Source organism: Triticum aestivum, chromosome 2A (assembly GCF_018294505.1).
Source record: "Triticum aestivum cultivar Chinese Spring chromosome 2A, IWGSC CS RefSeq v2.1, whole genome shotgun sequence".
NCBI lineage: Eukaryota > Viridiplantae > Streptophyta > Magnoliopsida > Poales > Poaceae > Triticum > Triticum aestivum.
Genome location: NC_057797.1, coordinates 25683898 through 25710969, shown reverse-complemented (window position 1 = coordinate 25710969; position 27072 = coordinate 25683898).

The window sequence follows — 27072 nt, the reverse complement described above, 5'->3', positions numbered from 1 at the left end:
ACCGCACACGAGCTAGCTTGCTGTGATCGTTGGAATCGCAAACGCGAGCTTGCTAGCTTTAGCTTCCCTTAATCGTTGGAGCAAGCTAGCTTGCAATTGATTGTAACCGCAAGCTCAGCACGCACCGCTCGCCTCTGGCCACTGCAAGCGCTCCCGGCCGGCGACCTGCAGGAAGGCGGCAAGCAGAAGGCAACGACGGCTCCCGACAGACACGCGCTCCGGGCCAGCGAACTCGAGGTGGCGAGCTGTAGCCGGTGAGCAGAAGGGCAGCGTCGGCTTCACCCCGTGCTGGGACGAGCAGAGAAGAGCACGCAGATAAGTGGCGGAGGCCGGCAGCGGCGAGCTGCAGGGAATGGCCGCAGCGGCGAGCTCGAAGCGGGACGAGCAGAGGGAGCAGAGTAGTTGGTCTTCGCTCGTCGTCTTCAACTTGTCTAGCGCGATGTATGCCGACCCGCGTGCGATGCAGAAATTCCCAGCCCGCTGCATGAATTTTGCAGCATGCTGGCTTTTGCAGCATCTGTTGGAGATGCTCCCCGCACTAAATTGACGTTTTTTCCAGTGCGGGCTACTTTTAGCGCCTCTGTTAGAGATGCTCTTAGCTCTTTCGTTAGCACAATCCTCTTCAATACATAGAGCTTTCATTTACATTAATTATTACTTAGTTTAGTGTGCAAATACCTACAAACTACTCAAGTATCTGTAAGATATATGGTTCAGTTAATACTACTTTTATGCGCGGTGTACATAAATTAAATTTTTTCCTTGAAGCATGTGATGTTATAGGGATCCGAAAATGCCAGTACAAGCATGCCAAACCCTAGGCATAGAAAAAACAAGTAATTATTTTTTAATCAAAATCATTGATGTAAGCACATGCACCTATGCAGTGTTCAGTCAAAAGCAGTATATAAAGTATAGAGTCCACATATATTTACTGGGATAATATAATTTGTTTTCAACAACCAACAACATAAATTATTATCATGCATCACTCAATCAGATCATACGTATATACATACATATATATCACACAATCACACACACACACGCGACAAATTAAACAGCAACACTACCGGACTCGCGGGGGCCGTAGGCATAGCTCCTCTGCCATTGGCATAGGCCCGTCGGCGTAGATCACGTCAGCGTAGTCTTGTCAGACCATCGGCATAGTATAGTCGTCGGCATAGGGGCCTATGCCGACGGCCGGGCGTCAGCCGTCGGCATAGTTTAGCCGTCGGCAGTTTTTTCGCCTGACGGCAACGGACGACGCCGTCAAAAGCGCTGACAATTCACGGGAAGACACGTGGCAGAGGTATGCCGATGGCTTGGCCGTCAGCATAGGTGGAAATCTATGCCGACGGCCGAGCCGTCGGCATACCTCTAGCACGTGGAACTCCCTGGTGCCTTCTGGTGGCAGGGCTATGCCTACGGCAACCTATGCCGACGGCTTTGCCGTAGGCATAGCCGTGCCACGTGTCATCCCCCGGTTCCTCCTGGCGGCAGGGCTATGCCTAAGGCAAAGCCGTCGGCATAGTGGCGCGCCCCTGGTGTCACGACAGCCATCTATGCCTACAGCATTGCCGTCGGCATACTTGCTGACCAGAACCAAAAAAAAAAGATTAGCCAACAAGGCTAGCTATTTACAAATGCTTATATAGACATTATTCAACAGCCATGGATTTGCAAGCATAGACCATAGTATATTTTTTATGTACATAACATTTCCATTCTAAGAGTCCACAACAACATTATAGGAGGCCGAGGGGCGGTGGTGGGAGAGACAAGGCTGCAACGATGGAGGTGGCATACAGTCAGTACAACAAACCGAAGATCCTACATATGAGGATGAATATGTAATCTATACATTGAATTTACCAAAAGAAAATCCCCTAGAACAGGGGCATCAAACTAAAAAGGCAGAAAATTATTGCTTTTGCTGAAGATAACTTGTCATGTTGGTGCTTGAACCGAATAATACTACTAATACATACATACAGTACAGACATGCTCCAGTTTCGGTTGTATCTATCAAGCATCAGTTGTTGTTCAAGGCAAGCTTCAAAGAGAAAAAGAGTGGTACTGATTCATATGTATATATGTATATACAGAAGATGCAAGTGTCATCAAGTTGGCTTTAGTCAAAGTAAAAACAAATGGACACATACAAAACTGAACCAAGGGTGGTGCTGATTCATGTGTATGTACAGATTGAGGTGTCATCCAGTTGGTTTCAGTCAAAGATCAACCAAAAAAAATTGACACATACAAACTGAAGAAAAGTGTGGTGCTGATTCATATGTATGTATGTACAGGAGATGCAAGTGCGACCAAGATAGATAGTTTCATGTGGTGAATTTTGTGAATCTATACTCTGCATCTACCAAAAGGATCACTCCCCTCAGATGCAAATATAATTCAGTCCAATGGCTTTCTTCTCCCCTCACATGCATAAGACAAGAGCAGACCATCTAAACAGGCGGATCAGACCTTCACCTTGGGAGAGAGGCGAGTGCTACTTGTTGCCGTGTCGTCGTCGAGCTCGGGTGGTCCTCCTCCTCCTCCTCGAGCAGGACAAGGTTGTTTCTCCCCTACACTCCTGGCCATCTTCTCCAAGGACATCTACAAGGACAGAACGCACCATTGATGCAAGTGTCACCAAGATAGTTTCAGTCAAAGTTAAAACAAATGTAAATATAAAAACTGAACCAAACCGAGATGCAAGTGCAATCTGAATTTTGGGGAACCAAAGCATGGTTGTTGTCGTTGTTGTTGCTACTTTAGCAGCAACAACATCCTTGAAATCAAACGAGGAACAAGTTATTTTAGCAGCAGCGCATACTAGTAATTAGCTAGGACCATTATTATTGAACAACCATTCGAGGATGGTGGCAGACACATCAATCTCACAAGGCTCTACTGGAGAAACACAAGCATAGCATATGTGATGCTAGCAATCTTAGCACAAGAAGAAAAAAACACAGCCTCTCTGATAGAATGGATGGATGCATCATGCACAATCATCGGTTCCATCATTGCAGCACTAGTTGAGCAACAAATCAAATATAACAGTAGCTCCATTCGTTCAGCCAACAAGTTAACAAAAGTTTACTTCCCACTACTAATTTTGCAACTTGTCATAATAAAGAAAACAGAGCTCGACATCACAGCAACGAAAGTGGTAGACTGGGAGCCTGGAACCATGCAAACCAAATCGTAGAGCAGAAAAATAACAATACTACCTGGAGGAATAAGAAACTCAACGGACTAGGGCAACATTTGGAAGGAGACAAGCAAGTACTACAACAGCTAGCTGGGCGGAATTAAAGATTAACCAAAATCATATCAAGTATTTGTTGAGCATGATTATACATGGGAAGGGGAAGGGGTTCACGGCAGGGACCGTTAGGTCATGGCCTGGCTTGCATCTCTCCTCCTCATGTGCATTGGTTTGCATCCAATCCTTCCAGTCCAATCCATGGACGTCCCTCCGTCCCTGCATCTCTAGAACAACACGACACTTAAATTTCCTCAACTTCCATTGCTACTGATAAAAGAGGAGCAAGATGTATATGCTGCATAAATCATACATGGAGAAGCAAGCTGCTTGAAAATAGAGAGGTCCATGATGGTTGTTCTCATTCGCAACAGAAGAACTCAAAAAAATGCGCAAGTGTATGCTATCTATGGATACACCAACTCTATCAGTACCTAGCACCCAAACTAAGAAAAAAAGCATTCATATGCAGCAGCCTAAACTCAACTTTGAGAGAGCGGACTGATTAACATTTTTTTTGTTGGGTCGAATTTTTCACAAATATAGATAGAAGCACTCGAGAAGCTACATAATAAATCATAGAGGCTGGCCGAACTAATTGGCGCACTCAAATGATACAAGAGAGCGGCCCGATGGAGATTGTCACGAGCCTATGGCCAATAACAAATTAGAGGACAAACTAAAAAAAAGCTAACTAGAGATTTCCTCTCTGTGTGTGTGTTGTGCTCTGGCCGGTGGGGGAATGATAAAAAAAGCAACTACTGCTATGTATGTTAGCTTGTCCATCAGGATAGATCAAACTAGCTACCAGTGAAGGATATATCCAGCTTCGTGACATAAGAGAACCACAGCTAGGTTGCGTCGGCAAGGAGTGGGTTTGGCTCAGCATTGCGTCGACTTTCATCACCTTCTACTCACACCTCGCTCCTTATCTCTGTTCGACTTGTAGTAGCAAAATTAACCAATCCCTATTGGTACTATCTAACTAAAGAACCAGGATTCTAAACTCATCTTCTCTCTCTGTTTGGTACTAACTAGACAAATAAATAAATAAAGGACTTGTTCATACAAATCCCTCTAGAATTCCTTCACACAAGAGGATTTGCATCACATATTCCTCAAATTAGCAGCAGCAGTAGTGAGCAGAGGAAGGAGGCGAAGGAGAAGGAGGTGCTACCTGCCGAGGTGGGTCATCGTGGCCGTGATTGAGCTAGGCAGCCCCGCCTCCTCGAGCTGGACAGGGCCGCCAGCTAGGTGCGCCCCACGTCCTCCGCTTCCTCCAGTAGGAAGGACGGCGCCCTCCTGCCGTCCTCGTCGTCCAGACCGCGCCAAGGTGACCTACAGCAAGGGAAGGAAAGCAGAAGGTGAGGTGGGGAGGGTGGACCCGGGGGAGAAAAGAGGGGAAGGACGTACCTGCGCCATGCCGGTAACGGATCCGTCGAGCTTAGGCCTCGCCGTCGCCGGATGTGGCTGATCCCGGCGATGTTAGGGGTGGCGGCCGAAACCCTAGCTAGCCACGGGGACGGTGGAGGCGGGAGCGCCGATTCTGGATGAAGGGGGAGGTGGAGCGGACCTAGGGGAGCTCGGGGGCATGCTGCGCGCCGCCGGAGCTCGCCGGAACTGGCCCGCGCGGGTGGTGGCGGCGGCGAGGGAGAGAGGCTCGTGGGGGAGAGAGGAGTTGCGAGAGACAGAGAGGTTCGTGGGGAGAGAGCGAGGTAGGGGTTGGGTGGGCTCTTTTTTTCTTTTTCTTTTTTCTCCTTTCCTCTAGATGGATGGATGGATGGTTTTGGGGTGGACAGCTAGATGGATAGATGGATGGATATGCGCCACGTCATCGATCCGTGGCACAAACGTTTCCACCAATAGAAACCAAGCTCATACAATTGTGTTCTCCCTTTTGTTTTTCTTCTATTTTTTTCTACCCTCTTGGACCGACCGTCGATGATCCGTGATGGGAGAGGAGGGCGGCGAGGAGGAGATGGTGAGGTGAGGTGGGGAGGGAATGGATCGGGGAATGGTGCGTCCGGTATGACGACTATGAGTCCGGACGGGGACCTATGGACAGTCGCACGGAACATCTCTTCGGCTTTCCCCATCACCGTCGACGAAGACACGTGCGACGTCCCTCACCATCGAACGACGGCACCAAAGGAGGGGTAGGCGCCACCATCGGGGGGCGAATGTACCTCGACGGCATGCCGGATCTAGCGGTTAAAATCGACCAAAAATCATACGATGCCGGAAATCCTTGGGACCTGGCACGGTGTTGTCATATGGCCCTTGTAGGGTGTGCTGAAAGTTTTAGCGTGTTTCATAGAAGCCTGACCGAAAGTCGCTTGTAATCTGCACCATCTCCGAGGTACTATCTGGCTATCGAGAGAGAACGTGTCCAGTTTGTGAAGGAAGTGGTTTTTCAAATCATATATGATGTCTTTGTGGTATGTGTAGGCCTAGTGCAACCCAAGGGGGGCATGCCCCACCACCGAGAGGCGAATGTACCTCGGCGGCATGCCGGATCCAGCCGTTAAAATCGACCAAAAATCATACGATGCCAGAAATCCTTAGGACCTGGCATGGTGTCATCATATGGCCCTTGTAGGGTGCGGTGAAAGTTTTAGTGCGTTTCGTAGAAGCTTGCCCGGAGGTTGCATGTAAACTGCACTATCTCTGAGGTAGTATATGGCTATCGAGAGAGAACGTCTTCGGTTTGTGAAGGAAGAGTGTTGCAGGTTGCTCCGTTGACCTCGAAACTTCTCGTGCTCTCAAAGGGGGCCATTGCATGACACGTGCCAGTACATGGCATTTTTCGGGCCCGCCTGCAATATCTGAGACATTTACTACATCCATTGGGTTTCAACGCGGGAAATTGCAGATCTGCACGGCGACCACGTGAAATGATGTCCAGAAGTGTTTTGTTAAATCACATATGATGTCTTTGCGGTATGTGTAGGCCTAGTGCAACCAAAGGAGGGGAAGGCCCACCACCATAGGGTGAATTTACCTCGGCAGCATGCCGGATCTAGCCGTTAAAATCCACGGGAAATCATGCGATGCCGGAAATCCTCGGGACCTGGCACGGTGTAGTCATATGGCCCTTGTAAAAGTTTGAGCATATTTCATAGAAGCCTGACAGGAGGCCGCTTGTAAACTACACCATCTCCAAGGTAGTATCTGGTTGTTGAGAAAGAATGTGTTCGGTTTTCTGAAGGAAGTGTGCTGCCTGTTGCTCTGTTGGCTATTTCAACCCTCCATCACACTTGTATATATATATATATGTTAAGACACAATGCAAGTTTTGGTGGCATTGCTACCCCCGAAGGCCCTCGACCGGCCTTACCCTAGCCCCGTTGACCCGGAGACCTAGGCCTTTGACTTACACCGGACGGCCTTTGACCAATGGACTTTTCCACCTGATTGTGATAGGTCAGCCCATAGGAACATTTCAGAACAAGGTCTGGGCCCAACCCACCATCGGATCCCCCTCATGTCGACCCGGCGTGACTGTTTACCCCGTCCAAGTGCTGGCGGCAGCGCCTTCCGTGAAGGGGGTCACACTCCGGAGCCGCATGACGGGTGTTTGCACCTGACAGCACACTTCCAGACATGTAAGAGGAGCCAACGCAAGATTTGGTGGCATGGTTAGGCCCCAAAGGCCCCTGGCCACACTCGTAGACACGCGAAGAACAATCCGTAGTGGGGGGGGGGGGGGTTCACATACTCTTGCATCTTTAAAAAATATAAGAAATTGCCACACCTATTATATCACATGTGTCTGCACTGTGTAAAAATTTCATGAATTGGTCACACTCCGAGTGTTTAGAAGTATTTCATGCAACGCCAAAACCGCAGAGGGATTACTTTGATTTCATTGCCATCCGTGAGGGGGGAGGGCCTCACACCGGAGCCGCGTATTGCCTCTTTATACGTGCCACCACACCTTAAGACATGTATGAGGACCCGGCGCGATGCTCTGGTGGAATTGCTACCCCCCGAATGGTTTTTTCTCAAAATATACAAAAAAATCAAAACAAAATGGTGTTTTTTTAAAATTTGAAGCAAACATGATTTAAGTTAGTTCAAATTTGAAACATAGTATAGCAACATAATCCGTTCAAGATTCTGATAAAAAACCATATAAAATTTGTCAAAATCGATCCAAGTATCAATTACTTATGCTTTTAACAAAGTATAAGGACATATATGCAAAAGTACACAAGGTCACATTTCGAACATACTCAAAAAAAACTGGATATTCATAATCTATGGAAAATTCTACCCCAAGTAGATGTATAATTTGTGTATGTTTAAGTTTAGATAAGTTAGGTTTAAATTATTCAAATTTTAAATTTTAAAAAATAAAAATAATTTAAAATAAAAAACAGATGACATCTATGCCTACGGCCATGCCGTAGGCATAGTTCTCGGCGCTACCAGGAGGCGCCACGTGGCGGGGCTATGCCTACGGCCTTGCCATAGGCATAGATGGATAACTATGCCTACGGCTTTGCCGTCGGCATAGCTCTGCCACGTGGCAGCTCCTAGTAAAAAAACCCAGATGATATTTATGCCGACGGCCGCTGTTAGGGCCGTCGGCATAGATTTGACGGCGTCAGCCCGCCGTCTGTCCCCGAGCCACCAGGGCCACCTCTATGCCGATGGCCTAACTATGCCTACGGCTGCCGTAGGCATAGATCGATGTATGCCGACGGCCTTACTATGCCTACGGCTGCCGTAGGCATAGATGAAGCTATGCCGACGACTTTTCTATGCTGACGGTATTCACCAGGCCGTCGGCATAGCTCCATCTATGCCTACGGCAGCCGTCGGCATAGATATGGCCGTAGGCATATAAGGTCACTGGTAGAAAAAGGGCCTGTTGTCCCGGTTCGTAAGGGCCTTTTGTCCCGGTTCCTGAACCGGGACTAAAGGGTCGGTACTAATGCCCTGCCCCTTTAGTCCCGGTTCAATCCAGAACCGGGACTGATAGGCCTCCACGTGGCCTGTGTGCGGAGCCCAGGCAGGAGACCCTTTGGTCCCGGTTGGTGGCACCAACCGGGACCAATAGGCATCCACGCGTCAGCATTTCTGTGCCTGGGGTTTTTGTTTTTTTTGAAAGGGGGGGGGGGTTGGGGGTTTTGGGGGGTTAATTTAGGTGTTTCATATATTGTGTTACCTAGCTATAATTAATAGAGAGAAGTGTCCTCTCTTATGTCCGTGCTTGGTCGACGCTACGTACTATACATACCTATAGAGAGGACTAGACATGCTAGCTTGCTAGTAAGCAAACGAAGGAAACAGAAGATCGTCATGAACATATATGCATATAGAGAGAAGTGATATAGACCACCTCTCCTTCTCCGAGAGATTGGTCGAACAACAAGTTCTCGTATATCTATCCGACACTACCGGCTACATATATACAATAATTATCTCTTACAAATATAATCATACGGACTCATGGTCCACATAGTATTCTTCGTGTTCAGCGATCACGTGGTCAAGAAAGAATGTCGCCAATTACTCTTGAATTGCTCGCATGCGAGCTGGTGCTAGGAGTTCATCCCGCTTCCGAAACATCTAATTTGAAGAAGGGGGTCAATACATATATATATGAATGAATGAAACTCAACACAACTGATGGTAATAAAATAAAATTGTGAATGTTGTTATTTACGTACTTCATATTGTTCGTCAGTGTAGCCCCGCTCACAGGTCGTCTGGCGGATGGACTCGCAAACGTAGTATCCACAGAAATCATTCCCTTTTTCCTGCCACAACTACTTTACAAGAAATAGAGGTCAATCAAACTGATAAGCAAGAATGCCAAATCAATAGGAGATGCGCGGAACATGCTACTATAGTACTTACTTTTGGGTGTCTAAATTGCAGCTTCTTCAGGAGTCCTGGAGCTGTTTTGGAGAATTTTTTTCAAACCCTGCCAGACAAAGAAAACAATTACTTGATATATCAGGAAATGAACAAAGTTGCTGATATGGTGGATAATGATCGATTTAACTTACTTCTCGAGCATTTGAGTCATGTCCGCATAGTCCTGGGGATCTTTTTGTTTTGAGTCTAAGACAGTTACTAGTCCCTACTCAAGCTTAATCTCTAGGAGAATATAGTGGCAACTACACACACATGCATAACTCATCAATTACATTACTATAACCTTGACTAATATATATATATATAAGGGAAACCGAATACGCACAAGACAGTAACACTCACTTCAAGTTGTAAGGAAAGAGTATTATATCTTTGTTTTCATTTATTACCAACGGTCGTAGCAAGTTGGCCTCGGTAGCTGCGGCATGAAATATAACCTGAGTTGCATCTATGAGATATGTGTTAATGAACCCAATATCACCGACTTGTCTTTTCTTAAATTCAGCGATCTTCAATCTGCATAATATAGTGAGGATGATTATAAATACATGCAATGAAAGAGCTGAGCTATATAGAGAGACTTAATGACAGAAGTAGTACTACTTACAGACAGTAGCATGTGACCGTTGTTTTATCGAGGGCCAATTGATTGAAAAACTGAAAGAACTCCTCAAATGGAACAGGCAACAGTTCAATTCCAACGAGGTCATGCTCCTTTTTAACTTTCACATACAAAGTACTCCTCCCCCAGAGTCTCTGCAGATTTTCAAGTACCAATCATGCAATCTTCGCATCATCGTTGATAGAGATCTTTCATCTTTGACGAGAGGCTTCCCGTACTCGTATCTTTGTATCTGCACCTCCATGGGTTCATAATGTACATCGTCGGGCAGGTAATCGGCAAGATTGCTATAACCGGGCACCATCCTCGGATCATTAGCGACATTGTCGCTAGGCACCTTGAGCGGGGGGCACGATTGCTTCGCTTGTTCGCAGAGTGCCGGTGTCAAAACCGGCGGATCTCGGGTAGGGGGTCCCGAACTGTGCGTCTAGGCCGGATGGTAACAGGAGGCAGGGAACACGATGTTTTACCCAGTTTCGGGCCCTCTTGATGGAGGTAAAACCCTACGTCCTGCTTGATTAATATTGATGATATGGGTAGTACAAGAGTAGATCTACCACGAGATCAAGGAGGCTAAACCCTAGAAGCTAGCCTGTGGTATGATTGTTGTCTATGGAGTTGATGTCCTACGAACTACAACCCTCCGGTTTATATAGACACCAGATAGGGTTAGGGTTACATAGAGTTGGTTACAATGGTAGGAGATCTTGACTATCCGCACCGCAAAGCTTGCCTTCCACGCCAAGGAAAGTCCCATCCGGACCCAGGACGAAGTCTTCAGTCTTGTATCTTCATAGTCCAGGAGTCCGGCTGAAGGTATAGTCCGGCTACCAGAACACCCCCTAATCCAGGACTCCCTCAGTAGCCCCTGAACCAAGCTTCAATGACGACGAGTCCGACACGCAAATTGTCTTCGGCATTGCAAGGCGGGTTCCTCCTCCAAGTCCTTCATAGAAGATTGTAAACACCAAGAGTAGTGTTCGGCTCTGCAAAATAAGCTTCCACATATTGCCATAGAGAGAATAATATTAACACAAATCAAATCTGCTGACGTATTCCGCAGTGCGTCATCATACTACGGCCAAATCCTTTACTCGAATCGTTTTTACTTTTCCACCTCAGCACGTTTTGCGAGGCGGTTTCCTTGGCATGTCTTGTCAAAGCAGAGATCGTGTACCCCCCTTTTGCGGGATTCTCATCAATACGGACGTGGGTAACCCAACCGCGCCACTTATCACGGCGCTTGGGAGGCAAGCGAGTTTTACTAGGCAGGCGGGGACGCACAACCGCATCCGCCCATATAAGGGGATAAGGATCCACCTTTTTACCTACGCCTTCTTCCTCCTTTGCCTATCCATCTCCTGCGCACTCGAGCTCCAGCGCCCAAGCCCGCACTTCCCACCTCAACCTTCTCCAGCAATGTCCGGAGCGGGAGGCAAGTGGATGGTCTCCTCTGCCACGGAGGGCCAAGTCAAGAAGCTAAGGAAGGCCGGATACCTGTCCAAGGACATCGCGCACTGGCTTCCCGAAAAGGGGCAGCTTCTCCCCACCCCAAGGCCCCATGAGAGGGTAGTATTTCTTCCCCACTTCCTCCGCGGACTGGGTTTTCCACTCCACCCATTTGTCTGGGGGCTCATGTTCTACTACGGCCTGCATTTCCATGATCTGGCCCCGAACTTCATCCTCAACATCTCGCCGTTTATCGTCGTGTGCGAGGCTTTTCTCCGCGTCCGCCCTCATTTCGGCCTCTGGCTCAAGACCTTCAACGTCAAGCCCAAGGTGGTGCACGGCAGCCAGGCGGAGTGCGGAGGCGCCATGGCGGGCAAGATGGCCAACGTCCTATGGTTCGAGGGCTCTTTTGTGGAGACCCTAAAGGGATGGCAATCCGGGTGGTTTTACATCACCGAGCCGCGCAATCCAAAATGGACCGCAGCCCCCGAGTTCCGATCCGGACCCCCCACGCGGCTTATGTCCTGGAAAGAGACGGGCCTGTCGTGGGGTGACGGAAAAGAGGTGACCGAATTGCAAACATGCATCCAGTCCCTTGTGAACAAGCCAATCTGACTTGTTAATGTAATCCAGGTTATGCTCGTCCGCCGGATCCTCGCATGCCAACAACGGGATTTCAATCTGTGGGAGTTCGACCCGGCGCAGCATCGAACCCTCAACAGGCTCTTCGACACGACGTACGAAGACGCCTGCAAGATGCTATTCAAGGGCGCTGAGGCTCCCGCATCCGCTTCCGAGGACCGCGGATACAGCTCACAACGTCACGCTAGCGAGGTAAGCCATCTACACCTTTTACAGGATGTTAAGCTTTTTTCATAGTTTGACTCTATGCCGGATCTAAACTCCCTTACCTTTGACAGGCTTGGCAGGCGATATCCGGACCGATTAACTGTCCGGCTCCGCTGCCCGAAGACCCAGCCCCAGCTCTACTAGTGAAGCTGCTGGCTCCGGCACCTTATGTGGTGCCGGAGAAGAAGGCCAAGAAGAAGAAGACCACGGGGACTCGAAAGAGTGCCCGCAACGTGGTGGTGTCGGACTCGTCATCTGACGAGTCCAAGACGCCCTCCTCCCGTGAAAACGAGGAGGAGTAAGAAGAAAACTCTCCCTCTCAGCAGAGGGAGGATAGAAGAGGAAGGCCGCCCCAACGGGGGAGGCCGAGGGGTCTAGGAAAAGGAAGACCCCTCCGCCGGACTACGCCCCCGACGCCGAAGAGGGCAAAGAGGAGTGGCCAAACAGGGCCAAGCGTCCGGCGAAATCGTAAGTTCGGATATCAGAGTAACTCATGATGTTCCTTTGTTGCACAACTTTCCCTAATGTCGAATGTAATTATGCAGTCTCCCCCGGGCCGAATTCGATGAATCGTCGAGCGGCTCCCTGGACTCATCGGACGTGAACTCAGTTCCACCCGCTGTCTCCCCCCGCACTGCAGACAACGCCGAAGTGGCGTCGCGACAAGCCCCGGGGCAGGAGGAGGTGGTCCCGGAGGAGCCGCAAGGCAACCTCCCAGACTCCAGGAGTGAAGGGGATAAGGCTCCCCAGGGCTCCAAGTCCGGCTTTGTGCCGGACACCACGCCAGAATCTTCCATAGTTCCGGACCGCGGTAGGCGAACTCCTTCCAAGAGGAGCAAGCCTTCTGAGTCGGCGGCCTCCGTCCAACCGGAGGTGCCGGACAATCTGCTGGAGGTGCTTGACGACGCCTCCATCCACAAGGGGCACCGTACTATTATGAGTACGGTGATCCAGAAGGTTCAGTTTGCCAAGAGCGGACTGACTGAAGCTTGCGCTAGCCTTCTAACAGGCTTCGAGGTAAGTAAAAATATTTAAAAATATTACCGCATAGACAGTAGCCCCTGATGCTCTGTTTGGCGTTCGGAAAGAAAAGCCGAATAGAGGATCTATTAAATTTCGCAGGAGTCTAAAAAAAAGAGTCAATATGCGTATGCAGGCTTCGCTGCTATCCACCGCCGCACTGACTGCGGAGGTGGGTGTCCTGAAGCAGGACCTCGAGCGGACCGAGCAAGAGCTCGGCCTTACCAAGCGGCGGCTCGAGGAGAAAGAAGGTAAGAAATACCTTACAGAAAAAGTGCCTATAAAAAGGCTTGATTGCAAAAAGAATAACAGGATTGTACTACTTATTATAGGGGCCACGACTGAGGTGGCGACCCTTAAGCAGGCGCTGTCTGAGGCCGAAAAGAAAACGGCCGCGGAGCGCACCGAGCGAGACAGACTTGGGGCTCAGGTCGGCGAGGTGCGGCAAGAGCTTCAGGCTCTCATGAAAAAACAAGAGAGTTTGGAGCTTGAGTCGAAGGCGCAAGCATCCGAGCTTGCGACGGCCCTGAGGCTGCCAAGTCTGCCGAGGCCGAAGCCCAAAAGGCCCTCCAAGAGTTGGAGGAGATGAGGAAGATAGCAGCGGGTAAGGCATTCTTTATGCAAAGCAGAAATATAAAAGTGAACTACTTGTTACTTACCCGAATTCGGAGCTCTCCAGGGGCATTCGCAGATCTTCCCCGCGTATCCACCGCCGCCGCATTCTACCGAGCTGAAGAGGGTAGCTCGACGGAGAAGGTGTTCTGGTCTCAGTAGTCTGAGGCCGGACACCCTGTGCCCTTGAGCGACCAGCTGAAACAGCTGGTCGAGCTCCACAAGGCGGCCGAACAGGCCATGAAGGGCTTCATAGTTCGGCTCTGGCCCAGAGAGGCCCTGCCTGGGAGCTATTTCGGGCTGGTGCGGTGGCTGGTGGAGGCCTGTTCGAGGCTCGAGGTCATCAAGCGCTCCGTCTGCATCGAAGGTGCCCGTTGGGCCCTTGCCCGTACAAAGGTGCACTGGGGTAAGCTGGATGGTGAGAAGTTTGTGAAGGATGGGCCGCCGCCGGGGAAGGAGCATCGCAAGCCCGAGAACTACTACAAGGATGTTCTTGCAGGTGCCCGCCTTGTGACGGATGAATGTACCAACGATGTGATTTTTGAATGAACTCGCTCGTGTTTATCATGTGCGCTGAAAACTTGTTCATATGCACTAAGCAATGCTTATTGAATTTAAAATATTACTTTCTGTGTGGCCGTTTATCAAAAATTGAGAGATGGCCAGTCGTCGGCTTCTGCCCCCATGCCACTAGTGCTGGGGTGTTCGGGATAAACCTGAGCGCTCTTTTTCCCATAGTTGTGTCCTTCGAGGGAGGCGCTCAGCACAACGAACCAGGCAATCGGACTATAATGCTTGAACACTCTCACTTAGCCATAGAACTCTATAATTTTAAATTTCGGCGAAGCCCCTAGTTCGGAAGACCGAGTTCGGGGCGCTATCCACGCCTTGGCCGGACAAAGCCAGCTCCTCGCTCGAAGCGGCATAAGCCTTTAGGGACTCGAAAAACCTCTCAAATAGCGACCGGTCTCTCGCCACATCATGACAGTCAGTTTTAGCTTTCTCCACTGAGGTGCTTAACCCAGCTGAACCGGGGCACAATCGCAGTGGTTCTCCTAGTGCTACCTTAGCCGATATAGCGGAACGTAAGGCACCAAAACATAGGAGCCGGGCAAACCCAACTATTGACCCAAATCATGATTCGGAGCCGATGCATATAGTGCTATAAGTTCGGGGTGCCGCACTTGTGAATGTGTAGGGACTTCTCACACCATTATGAGGGGTACTGAAGCCCCTGGCGTGTTTACCATACCATGGCGTACGGGTGAATTCATGTCATTTAATAAACATATAGTGAAAAGAAGATAATGCAAAAAATAGACAGAAAGCAATGCATTGTTTATAGAGAGGCTATTTATCAAAGCCGAACGATACAAATAGTGCGGTAAGCAAAAGATATTGGACTATTTAGTATGTCCTGACCAGGGGCGGGCCGCGGAATTGTATTTAAAACAGGTATACCGCTCATAACAGAGACCACCTGGGAGTTCCATAATGCGGCATGGCTTGTCTGCCTCCCTGGATCTTGCATCGTTTGTGCGGCAATCGAATTGCCGAACAGGTCGTCCGAAGTATGGAGTCCTGAAAGTAAGAAAAAATTAAAAAAAGAATCCAGCAGCCCCTAGTACGTTTTAAGCCATGTTTTGGGCATGCCGTTATTGTGCCCCTTCCCCTGTGCCCATGGTATTTCAAGGGCGTAGTTATGTACGCGAGGTACTGGTTTCGCTATGTCGCGAGAGCTGGGGTTGGGGCCGCATTGCTACGCTTGCTGAGAGTGTGCCAGGCGGTCCTGCTGTGGGTTACTCCGGGCGCGCTTGGCAGTGTCTGGCTTTTTAACGGCCGGACTGGAGAATTGCCTAAGAAGGCTATTTTGTACTTCCGCTGCGAGAGCCGTCGTGTGCTCCTCCGTACGGAGGGAGCGTTCAGTGTTTCCGTTGACCGTGATTACTCCTCGAGGGCCTGGCATCTTGAGCTTGAGATATGCGTAGTGCGGCACCGCATTGAACTTTGCGAATGCGGTTCGTCCGAGCAGGGCGTGATAGCCACTGCGAAACGGGACTATATCGAAGATTAACTCTTCGGTTCGGAAATTGTCCGGGGATCCGAAGACCACGTCAAGTTATACTAAGCCTGTACAGTTGGCTTCTACGCCTGGTATAACGCCTTTAAAGGTTGTTTTTGTGGGCTTAATCCTTGAGGGACCTATGCCCATTTTCCGCACTGTATCCTGATAAAGCAGGTTCAGGCTACTACCGCCGTCCATGAGGACTCTTGTGAGATGAAATCCATCGATGATTGGGTCGGGAACCAATGCGGCGAAGCCGCCATGACGGATGCTAGTGCGATGGTCCCTTCGATCAAAAGTGATCGGGCAGGAGGACCATGGGTTGAACTTTGGGGCGACTAGCTCCATCGCGTATACGTCCCGTAGCGCATGCTTTTGCTCCCTCTTGGGAATGTGGGTTGCGTATATCATGTTCACCGTCCGCACTTGTGGGGGAAAGCCCTTCTGTCCATTGTTGTTCGGTGGCTTGGGCTCCTCCTCGTCGTTGCTGTGCAGCCCCTTGTCTTTGTTTTCAGCTCTTAACTTGCCTGCCTGCTTGAACACCCAACAATCTCTGTTAGTGTGATTGGCTGGCCTTTCGGGGGTGCCATGTATCTGGCACAAGCGGTCGAGTATTCGGTCCAAACTGGACGGGCCCTGAGTATTCTTTTTGAATGGCTTTTTCCGCTGACCGGATTTATAGCCTTTGAATCCGGCATTGACTGCCGTGTCTTCATTGCTGTCGCTGCTAACGCGGCGTTTTTGCTTATTCCGACGTGTCCTGCCACTTTTGTCCTTGGTATCCGAATTACCAGGGTTCTTTGATAAGTTGTTACTGCGAGCTAGCCAGCTGTCTTCTCCCACGCAAAAGCGGGTCATGAGTGTCGTGAGGGCTGCCATAGATTTCGGCTTTTCCTGTCCCAGGTGCCGGGCAAGCCATTCGTCGCGGATGTTATGCTTGAAGGCTGCTAGGGCCTCTCCGTCCGGACAGTCAACTATCTTGTTTTTCTTTGTTAGGAACCATGTCCAGAATTGTCTGGCCGATTCCTCTGGCTGCTGAATTATGTGGCTTAATTCGTCGGCATCCGGTGGTCGCACGTAAGTGCCCTGGAAGTTGTCGAGGAATGCGGCTTCCAGGTCCTCACAAGAACCGATTGAGTCTGCTGGCAAGCTGTTAAGCCAGTGCCGGGCCGGTCCTTTAAGTTTGAGCGGGAGGTATTTGATGGCGTGTAGATCATCACCGCGTGCCATGTGGATGTGAAGGAGGTAATCCTCGATCCATACCGCCGGATCTGTTGTGCCATCGTATGATTCGATGTTTATGGGTTTGAAATCCTCTGGGATTTTATGATTCATTACTTCATTCGTGAAGCATAGCGGGTGTGCGGCGCCTCTGTACTGGGCTATATCACGATGCAGCTTGGAAGAGCTATGTTTGTTGTGTTCGGCCCGGCCGGATTTGTTGTATCCGGAGTGAAGATCATCGTCACGTGCCGTAGGGCGCCTGCGCGATCCGTAGATCGATCTTGTTTGTCTTACCTTATCCTCCAGTACGTCTCGCAGGTCTGGCGCATTTTCCCGTGCCTTAGTTGAGCGGCGTCGGGGGATGGCTTGGGTGGAGGGCCGAGAGGCCTCTCTGTCGCGGCCGCGAGGTGGCCGGTCTGCCATGTCATGCGCTGATGATGTAGGTGCTTCCTCCTCTGATCGGGGTAGCGGCCTGCGCTTTGGGTAACTCTTGGAGGGGCGTTCGAGTTCATACTCTTCGACCGCAAGGACTTCAGTCCATCTGTCAGCTAGCAAATCTTGGGCAGCTCTAAGTTGTTGCTGCTTTTTCTTGAGGCTGCTTGCCGTGGCTAAAAGCCTGCGTTTGAAACGCTCTTGTTCAGCGGGGTCTGATGGTATGACGAATTCGTCATCATCGAGGCTTGCCTCGTCTTCGGAGGGAGGCGTATACTTATCATCGTCGACCTCTCGGTCTGACGCTCTCTCATGAGGGCTGGCTTCTCCATCTTCCTATGCCGAATCTTGCTGAGGTGGGTGTTCTTGTTGGAAATATGCCCTAGAGGCAATAATAAATAAGTTATTATTATATTTCTTTGTTCATGATAATAGTCTTTTATTCATGCTATAACTGTATTATCCGGAAATCGTAATACACGTGTGAATACATAGACCACAATATGTCCCTAGTGAGCCTCTAGTTGACTAGCTCGTTGTGATCAACAGATAGTCATGGTTTCCTGGCTATGGACATTGGATGTCGTTGATAACGGGATCACATCATTAGGAGAATGATGTGATGGACAAGACCCAATCCTAAGCATAGCACTAAGATCGTGTAGTTCGTTTGCTAGAGCTTTGCCAATGTCAAGTATCTCTTCCTTAGACCATGAGATTGTGCAACTCCCGGATACCGTAGGAATGCTTTGGGTGTACCAAACGTCACAACGTAACTGGGTGGCTATAAAGGTGCATTACAGGTATCTCCGAAAGTGTCTGTTGGGTTGGCATGAATCGAGACTGGGATTTGTCACTCCATGTAAACGGAGAGGTATCTCTGGGCCCACTCGGTAGGACATCATCATAATGTGCACAATGTGATCAAGGAGTTGATCACGGGATGATGTGTTACGGAACGAGTAAAGAGACTTGCCTGTAACGAGATTGAACAAGGTATCGGTATACCGACGATCGAATCTCGGGCAAGTACAATACCGCTAGACAAAGGGAATTGTATACGGGATCGATTGAGTCCTTGACATCGTGGTTCATCCGATGAGATCATCGTGGAACATGTGGGAGCCAACATGGGTATCCAGATCCCGCTGTTGGTTATTGACCGGAGAACGTCTCGGTCATGTCTGCTTGTCTCCCGAATCCGTAGGGTCTACACACTTAAGGTTCGATGACGCTAGGGTTATAAAGGAAGTTTGTATGTGGTTACCGAATGTTGTTCGGAGTCTCGGATGAGATCCCGGACGTCACGAGGAGTTCCGGAATGGTACGGAGGTAAAGATTTATATATGGGAAGTCCTGTTTTGGTCACCGAAAAAGTTTCGGGCAATATCGGTAATGTACCGGGACCACCGGGAGGGTCCCGGGGGTCCACCAAGTGGGGCCACCTGCCCCAGAAGGCTGCGTGGGCCAAGTGTGGGAGGGGACCAGCCCCTAGGTGGGCTGGTGCGCCCCCCACAAGGGGTCCAAGGCGCAAGGGAGAGTGGGAGGGGGCAAACCCTAGTCCAGATGGGCCTTAAGGCCGACCTAGTGGGCGCCTCCCCTCTCTCCCCCTCTTGGCCGCCTCCCCAAGTTCCATCTAGGGCTGGCCGCACCCCTTGGGGTGGGAAACCCTAAAGGGGGCGCAGCCCCCTTCTCTCCTATATAAATAGAGGCCTGGGGCTGCCCATAAACACATGAGAACTTCTCCCTCTGGGTGCAGCCCTACCTCTCTCCCTACTCCTCCTCTCCCGTGGTGCTTGGCGAAGCCCTTCTGGATTGCCACGCTCCTCCACCACCACCACGCTGTTGTGCTGCTGTTGGATGGAGTCTTCCTCAACCTCTCCCTCTCTCCTTGCTGGATCAAGGCGTGGGAGACGTCACCGGGCTGTACGTGTGTTGAACGCGGAGGTGTCGTCCGTTCGGCACTAGGATCTCCGGTGATTTGAATCACGACGAGTACGACTCCTTCAACCCCGTTCTCTTGAACGCTTCCTCTTAGAGATCTACAAGGGTATGTAGATGCACTCTCCTTCCCCTCGTTGCTGGTTTCTCCATAGATAGATCTTGGTGACACGTAGGAAAATTTTGAATTTCTGCTACGTTCCCCAACAGTGGCATCATGAGCTAGATCTATTGCGTAAATTCTTTGCACGAGTAGAACACAAAGTAGTTGTGGGCGTTGATTTTGTTCAATATGCTTACCGTTACTAGTCCAATCTTGTTTCGACGGTATTGTGGGATGAAGCGGCCCAGACCGACCTTACACGTACTCTTACGTGAGACAGGTTCCACCGACTAACATGCACTTGTTGCATAAGGTGGCTAGCGGGTGCCAGTCTCTTCCACTTTAGTCGGAATGGATTCGATGAAAAGGGTCCTTATGAAGGGTAAATAGCAATTGACATATCACGTTGTGGTTTTTCGTAGGTATGAAACGTTCTTGCTAGAAACCCATAGCAGCCACGTAAAACATGCAAACAACAATTAGAGGACGTCTAACTTGTTTTTGCAGGGTATGCTATGTGATGTGATATGGCCAAGAAGAATGTGATGAATGATATGTGATGTATGAGATTGATCATGTTCTTGTAATAGGATTCACGACTTGCATGTCGATGAGTATGACAACCGGCAGGAGCCATAGGAGTTGTCTTAATTTATTGTATGACCTGCGTGTCATTGAACAACGCCATGTAACTTACTTTACTTTATTTCTAAACGCGTTAGCCATAGAAGTAGAAGTAGTCGTTGGCGTGACAACTTCATGAAGACACGATGATGGAGATCATGATGATGGAGATCATGGTGTCAAGCCGGTGACAAGATGATCATGGAGCCCCAAAGATTAAGATCAATGGAGCTATATGATATTGGCCATATCATGTCACAACTATATAATTGCATGTGATGTTTATTATGATTATGCATCTTGTTTACTTAGCACGACGGTAGTAAATAAGATGATCCCTTACAAAATTTCAAGAAGTGTTCTCCCCTAACTGTGCATCGTTGCTACAGTTCGTCGCTTCTAAGCACCACGTGATGATCGGGTGTGATGGATTCTTACGTTCACATACAACGGGTGTAAGACAGTTTTACACAGCGAAAACACTTAGGGTTAACTTGACGAGCCTATCATGTACAGACATGGCCTCGGAACACGGAGACCGAAAGGTCGAGCATGAGTTGTATAGTAGATACGATCAACATGAAGATGTTCAACGATGATGACTAGTCCGTCTCACGTGATGATCGGACACGGCCTAGTTGACTCGGATCATGTAATCACTTAGATGACTAGAGGGATGTCTATCTGAGTGGGAGTTCATAAGATGAACTTAATTATCTGAACATAGTCAAAAGGATTTTGCAAATTATGTCGTAGCTCGCGCTTTAGTTCTACTGTTTTAGATATGTTCCTAGAGAAAATATAGTTGAAAGTTGAAAGTAGCAATTATGCGGACAGTAGAAAGCTTATGTCCTTAATGCACTGCTCAGTGTGCTGAACCCCAAACGTCGTTTGTCGATGTTGCGAACATCGGACATACACGTTTTGATAACTACGTGATAGTTCATTTAAATGGTTTAAGTAGAGGCACCAAAGACGTTTTTCGAAACGTCGCGGAACATATGAGATGTTTCAAGGGCTGAAATTGGGATTTCAGGCTCGTGCCCACGTCAAGAGGTATGAGACCTCCGACGATTTTCTTAGCCTGCAAACTAAGGAAGAAAACCTCAATCGTTGAGCTTGTGCTCAGATGGTCTGAGTACAACAATCACTTTAATCGAGTGGGAGTTGATCTTCCAGATGAGATGGTGATGTTTCTCCAAAGTCATTGCCACCAAGCTGCTAGAGCTTCGTGATGAACTATAACATATCAAGGATAGAGATGATGATCCTTGAGGTATTTGCGTTGTTTGACATCGTGAAAGTAGAAATCAAGAAGGAGCATCAATTGTTGATGATTGGTGAAACCACTAGTTTCAAGAAGGGCAAGGGCAAGAAGGGACACTTCATGAAATGGCAAATCAGTTGCTGCTCCAGTGAAGAAACCCAAGGTTGAACCTTAACCCGAGACTGAGTGCTTCTATAATAAGGGGAACAACCACTGGAGCAGAATTACCCTAGATACTTGGTAGATAAGAAGGCTGGCAAGGTCGATAGAAGTATATTGGATATACATTATGTTAGTGTGTACTTTACTAGTACTCCTAGTAGCACCAGGGTATTAGATACCGGTTCGGTTGCTAAGTGTTAGTAACTCGAAATAAAAGCTACAGAGTAAACGGAGACTAGCTAAGGGTGAGCTGACGATATGTGTTGGAAGTTTTTCCAAGCTTGATGTGATCAAGCATCGCACGCTCCCTCTACCAACGAGATTGGTGTTAAACCTAAATAATTGTTATTTGGTGTTTGCGTTGAGCATAGACATGATTGGATTATGTCTATAGCAATACGGTTATTCATTTAAGGAGAATAATAGTTACTCTATTTATGTGAATAATACCTTCAGTGGTCTTGCACCTAAAAATGGTTTATTGAATCTCGATCGTAGTGATACAAATTTTCATGCCAAAAGATAGTAATGATAGTACCACTTACTGGTGGCACTGCCATGTAAGTCATATTGGTTTAAAACGCATGAAGAAGCTCCATGTTGATGGATCCTTGGACTCACTCATTTTTGAAAAGTTTGAGACATGCGAACCATGTCTATTGGTGTATACGCATGAAGAAACTCCATGCAGATGGATCGTTTGGACTCACTTGATTTTGAATCACTTGAGATATGCAAATCATACCACATGGGCAAGATGACTGAAAAGCCACGGTTTCAGTAAGATGGAACAAGATAGCAACTTGTTGGAAGTAACACATTTTGATGTGTGCAGTCCAATGAGTGCTGAGGCATGCAGTGAATATCGTTATGTTCTTACTTCACAGATGATTCGAGTAGATGTTGGGAATATTTACTTGATGAAACACAAGTCTGAATTATTGAATGGTTCAAGTAATTTCAGAGTGAAGTAGAAGATCATCGTGACAAGAGGATAAAATGTCTATGATACGATCATAGAGATGAATATCTGAGTTACGAGTTTTGGCACACAATTAAGACATTGTGGAAATTGTTTCGCAATTAATACCGCCTGGAACACCATAGTGTGATAGTGTGTCCGAACATCATAGTTGCACCCTATTGGATATGGTGCGTACCATGATGTCTCTTATCAAATTACCACTATTGTTCATGGGTTAGGCATTAGAGACAACCACATTCACTTTAAATAGGGCACCACGTAATTCCGTTGAGATGACACCGTATGAATTATGGTTTAGAGAAACCTAAGTTGTCGTTTCTTAAAGGTTTGGGGCTGCGACGCTTATGTGAAAAAGTTTCAGGCTGATAAGCTCGAACCCTAAGCGGATAAATGCATCTTCATAGGACACCCAAAACAGTTGGGTATACCTCCTGTCTCAGATCCGAAAGCAATAAGGGATTGTTTCTAGAATCGGGTCCTTTCTCGAGGAAAAGTTTCTCTCGAAAGAATTGAGTGGGAGGATGGTGGAGACTTGATATGGTTATTGAACCGTCACTTCAACTAGTGTGTAGTAGGGCAGAGGAAGTTGTTCCTGTGGCACCTACACCAACTGAAGTAGAAGCTTATGATAGTGATCATGAAATTTCGGATCAAGTCACTACCGTACCTCGTAGGGTGACAAGGATACGTACTACTTCAGAGTGGTACAGTAATCCTGTCTTGAAGGTCATGTTGCTAGACAACAATGAACCTACGAGCTATGGAGAAGCGATGGTGGGCCCAAATTCCGACAAATGGTTAGAAGCCATGAAATCCGAGATCGGATCCATGTATCAGAACAAAGCATGGACTTTGGTGGACTTGCCCGATGATCGGCAAGCCATTGAGATAAATGGATCTTTAAGAAGAAGACGGACGTGGATGGTAATGTCACCATCTATGAAGCTCGACTTGTGGCGAAGTGTTTTTTCACAAGTTCAAGGAGTTGACTACGATGAGATTTTCTCATCTGTAGCGATGCTTAAAGTCCGTCGGAATCATGTTAGCATTAGCTGCATTTATGAAATCTGGCAGATGGATGTCAAAACGAGTTTCCTTATCAGTTTTCGTAAGGAAAGGTTGTATGTGATACAATCAGAATGGTTTTGGCGATCCTAAGGATGCTAAAAGGTATGCAAAGCTCCAGCAATCCTCCTAAGGACTGGAGTAAGCATCTCGGAGTTGGAATGTGCACATTGATAAGATGATCAAAGATTTTGGGTTTATACAAAGTTTATGAGAAACTTGTATTTCCAAAGAAGTGAGTGGGAGCACTATAGAATTTCTGATGAATATATGTTGTCGACATATCATAGATCAGAGATGACGTAGATTTTCTAGAAAGCATATAGGGTTATTTGAAAGGTGTTTTTCAATAGAAAACCTGGATTAAGCTACTTGAACATTGAACATCAAGATTTATAAGGATAGATCAAAATTCTTAATAATACTTTCAAATGAGCACATACCTTGACATGATCTTGAAGGTGTTCAAGATGGAGCAGTCAAAGAAGAAGTTCTTGCCTGAGTTGTAAGGTACGAAGTTAAGACTTAAAGCTCGACCTCGGCAGAAAAGAGCGAAAGGACGAAGGTCGTCCCCTATGCTTTAGACGTAGGCTCTACAGTATGATATGTTGTGTACCGCACCTGAAGTGTGCCTCGCCATGAGTCAGTCAAGGGGTACAAGAGTGATCCAAGAATAGATCAAAGTATAGCGGTCAAAGTTATCCTTAGTAACTAGTGGACTAAGGAATTTTCTCGGTTATGGAGGTGATAAAGAGTTCGACATAAAGAGTTACGACGATGCAAGCTTAACACCTATCCGGATAGCTCTGAGTAGAGATACCGGATACGTATAATGGAGAAACAATTTAGAATAGCTCCAAGTAGAACAGTTATTTGGAATAGCTCCAAATAGAGCATGGTAGCTGCATCTAGGAGATGACATAAAGATTTGTAAAGCACACACGGATCTGAAAGGTTCAGACCCGTTGACTAAAAACCTCTCTCACAAGCAACATGATCAAACCCAAGACTCTTTGGATGTTGGTCACATGGTGATGTGACCTGTCAGTGTTAATCACATGGTGATGTGAACTAGATTATTGACTCTAGTGCAAGTGGGAGACTGTTGGAAATATGCCCTAGAGGCAATAATAAATAAGTTATTATTATATTTCTTTGTTCATGATAATAGTCTTTTATTCATGCTATAACTGTATTATCCGGAAATCGTAATACATGTGTGAATACATAGACCACAATATGTCCCTAGTGAGCCTCTAGTTGACTAGCTCGTTGTGATCAACAGATAGTCATGGTTTCCTGGCTATGGACATTGGATGTCGTTGATAATGGGATCACATCATTAGGAGAATGATGTGATGGACAAGACCCAATCCTAAGCATAGCACTAAGAACGTGTAGTTCGTTTGCTAGAGCTTTGCCAATGTCAAGTATCTCTTCCTTAGACCATGAGATTGTGCAACTCCCGGATACCGTAGGAATGCTTTGGGTGTACCAAACATCACAACGTAACTGGGTGGCTATAAAGGTGCATTACAGGTATCTCCGAAAGTGTCTGTTGGGTTGGCACGAATCGAGACTGGGATTTGTCACTCCGTGTAAACGGAGAGGTATCTCTGGGCCCACTCGGTAGGACATCATCATAATGTGCACAATGTGATCAAGGAGTTGATCACGGGATGATGTGTTACGGAACGAGTAAAGAGACTTGCTGGTAACGAGATTGAACAAGGTATCGGTATACCGACGATCGAATCTCGGGCAAGTACAATACCGCTAGACAAAGGGAATTGTATACGGGATCGATTGAGTCCTTGACATCGTGGTTCATCCGATGAGATCATCGTGGAACATGTGGGAGCCAACATGGGTATCCAGATCCCGCTGTTGGTTATTTACCGGAGAACGTCTCGGTCATGTCTGCTTGTCTCCCGAACCCGTAGGGTCTACACACTTAAGGTTCGATGACGCTAGGGTTATAAAGGAAGTTTGTATGTGGTTACCGAATGTTGTTCGGAGTCTCGGATGAGATCCCGGACGTCACGAGGAGTTCCGGAATGGTTCGGAGGTAAAGATTTATATATGGGAAGTCCTGTTTTGGTCACCGGAAAAGTTTCGGGCGATATCGGTAATGTACCGGGACCACCGGGAGGGTCCCGGGGGTCCACCAAGTGGGGCCACCTTCCCCAGAAGGCTGCATGGGCCAAGTGTGGGAGGGTACCAGCCCCTAGGTGGGCTGGTGCGCTCCCCACAAGGGGTCCAAGGCGCAAGGGAGAGTGGGAGGGGGCAAACCCTAGTCCAGATGGGCCTTAAGGCCCACCTAGTGGGCGTCTCCCCTCTCTCCCCCTCTTGGCCGCCTCCCCAAGTCCCATCTAGGGCTGGCCGCACCCCTTGGGGTGGGAAACCCTAAAGGGGGCGCAGCCCCCTTCTCCCCTATATAAATAGAGGCCTGGGGCTGCCCATAAACACATGAGAACTTCTCCCTCTGGGTGCAGCCCTACCTCTCTCCCTACTCCTCCTCTCCCGTGGTTCTTGGCGAAGCCCTGCTGGATTGCCACGCTCCTCCACCACCACCACGCCGTTGTGCTGCTGTTGGATGGAGTCTTCCTCAACCTATCCCTCTCTCCTTGCTGGATCAAGGCGTGGGAGACGTCACCGGGCTGTACGTGTGTTGAACGCGGAGGTGCCGTCCATTCGGCACTAGGATCTCCGGTGATTTGAATCACGACGAGTATGACTCCTTCAACCCCGTTCTCTTGAACGCTTCCGCTTAGCGATCTACAAGGGTATGTAGATGCACTCTCCTTCCCCTCGTTGCTGGTTTCTCCATAGATAGATCTTGGTGACACGTAGGAAAATTTTGAATTTCTGCTACGTTCCCCAACAGTTCTTCGGTGCTATCCGTGGTAATATTATCTCCCGTGCCGGAATCACCGTTTTTGCTTTGGCGGGATTTAGAGAGGCGCCGCTGGCGCTGGCGCTTTGTCTGTTTCTTGGGGGTGTCATCCCCCACTGTTCCATCGCCATCTCCATCTTTTGGAGTGTCCACCATATATATGTCATATGACGAGGTGGCCTTCCAGCGCCCTACAGGTGCTGGTTCCTGTTCGTCTCCTACATCGTCGTCCATACCATCGATGTCTTCGGAGCCGAAGTCGAGCATGTCGGTTAAATCATCGACAGTGGCTACAAAGTGGGTGGTGGGTGGGCTTTGAATTTCTTCATCGTCCGTATCCCACCCTCGCTGACCGTAATCCGGCCAGGGCTCCCCTGATAAAGAGAGAGACTTAAGAGAATTCAGGATGTCGCCAAAAGGCGAGTGCTGAAAGATGTCTGCGGTGGTGAACTCCATTATCGGTGCCCAATCGGATTTGATTGGCAGGGGCGCAGGGGGTTCAGAGTCCGGGGAGGAGTCCGGATCCTCGGAGTCACGGGTCATGCAGAGTGCGGGGCTAGCGTTCGGCTTGATCGCCTTTGAGATCGCAGCCC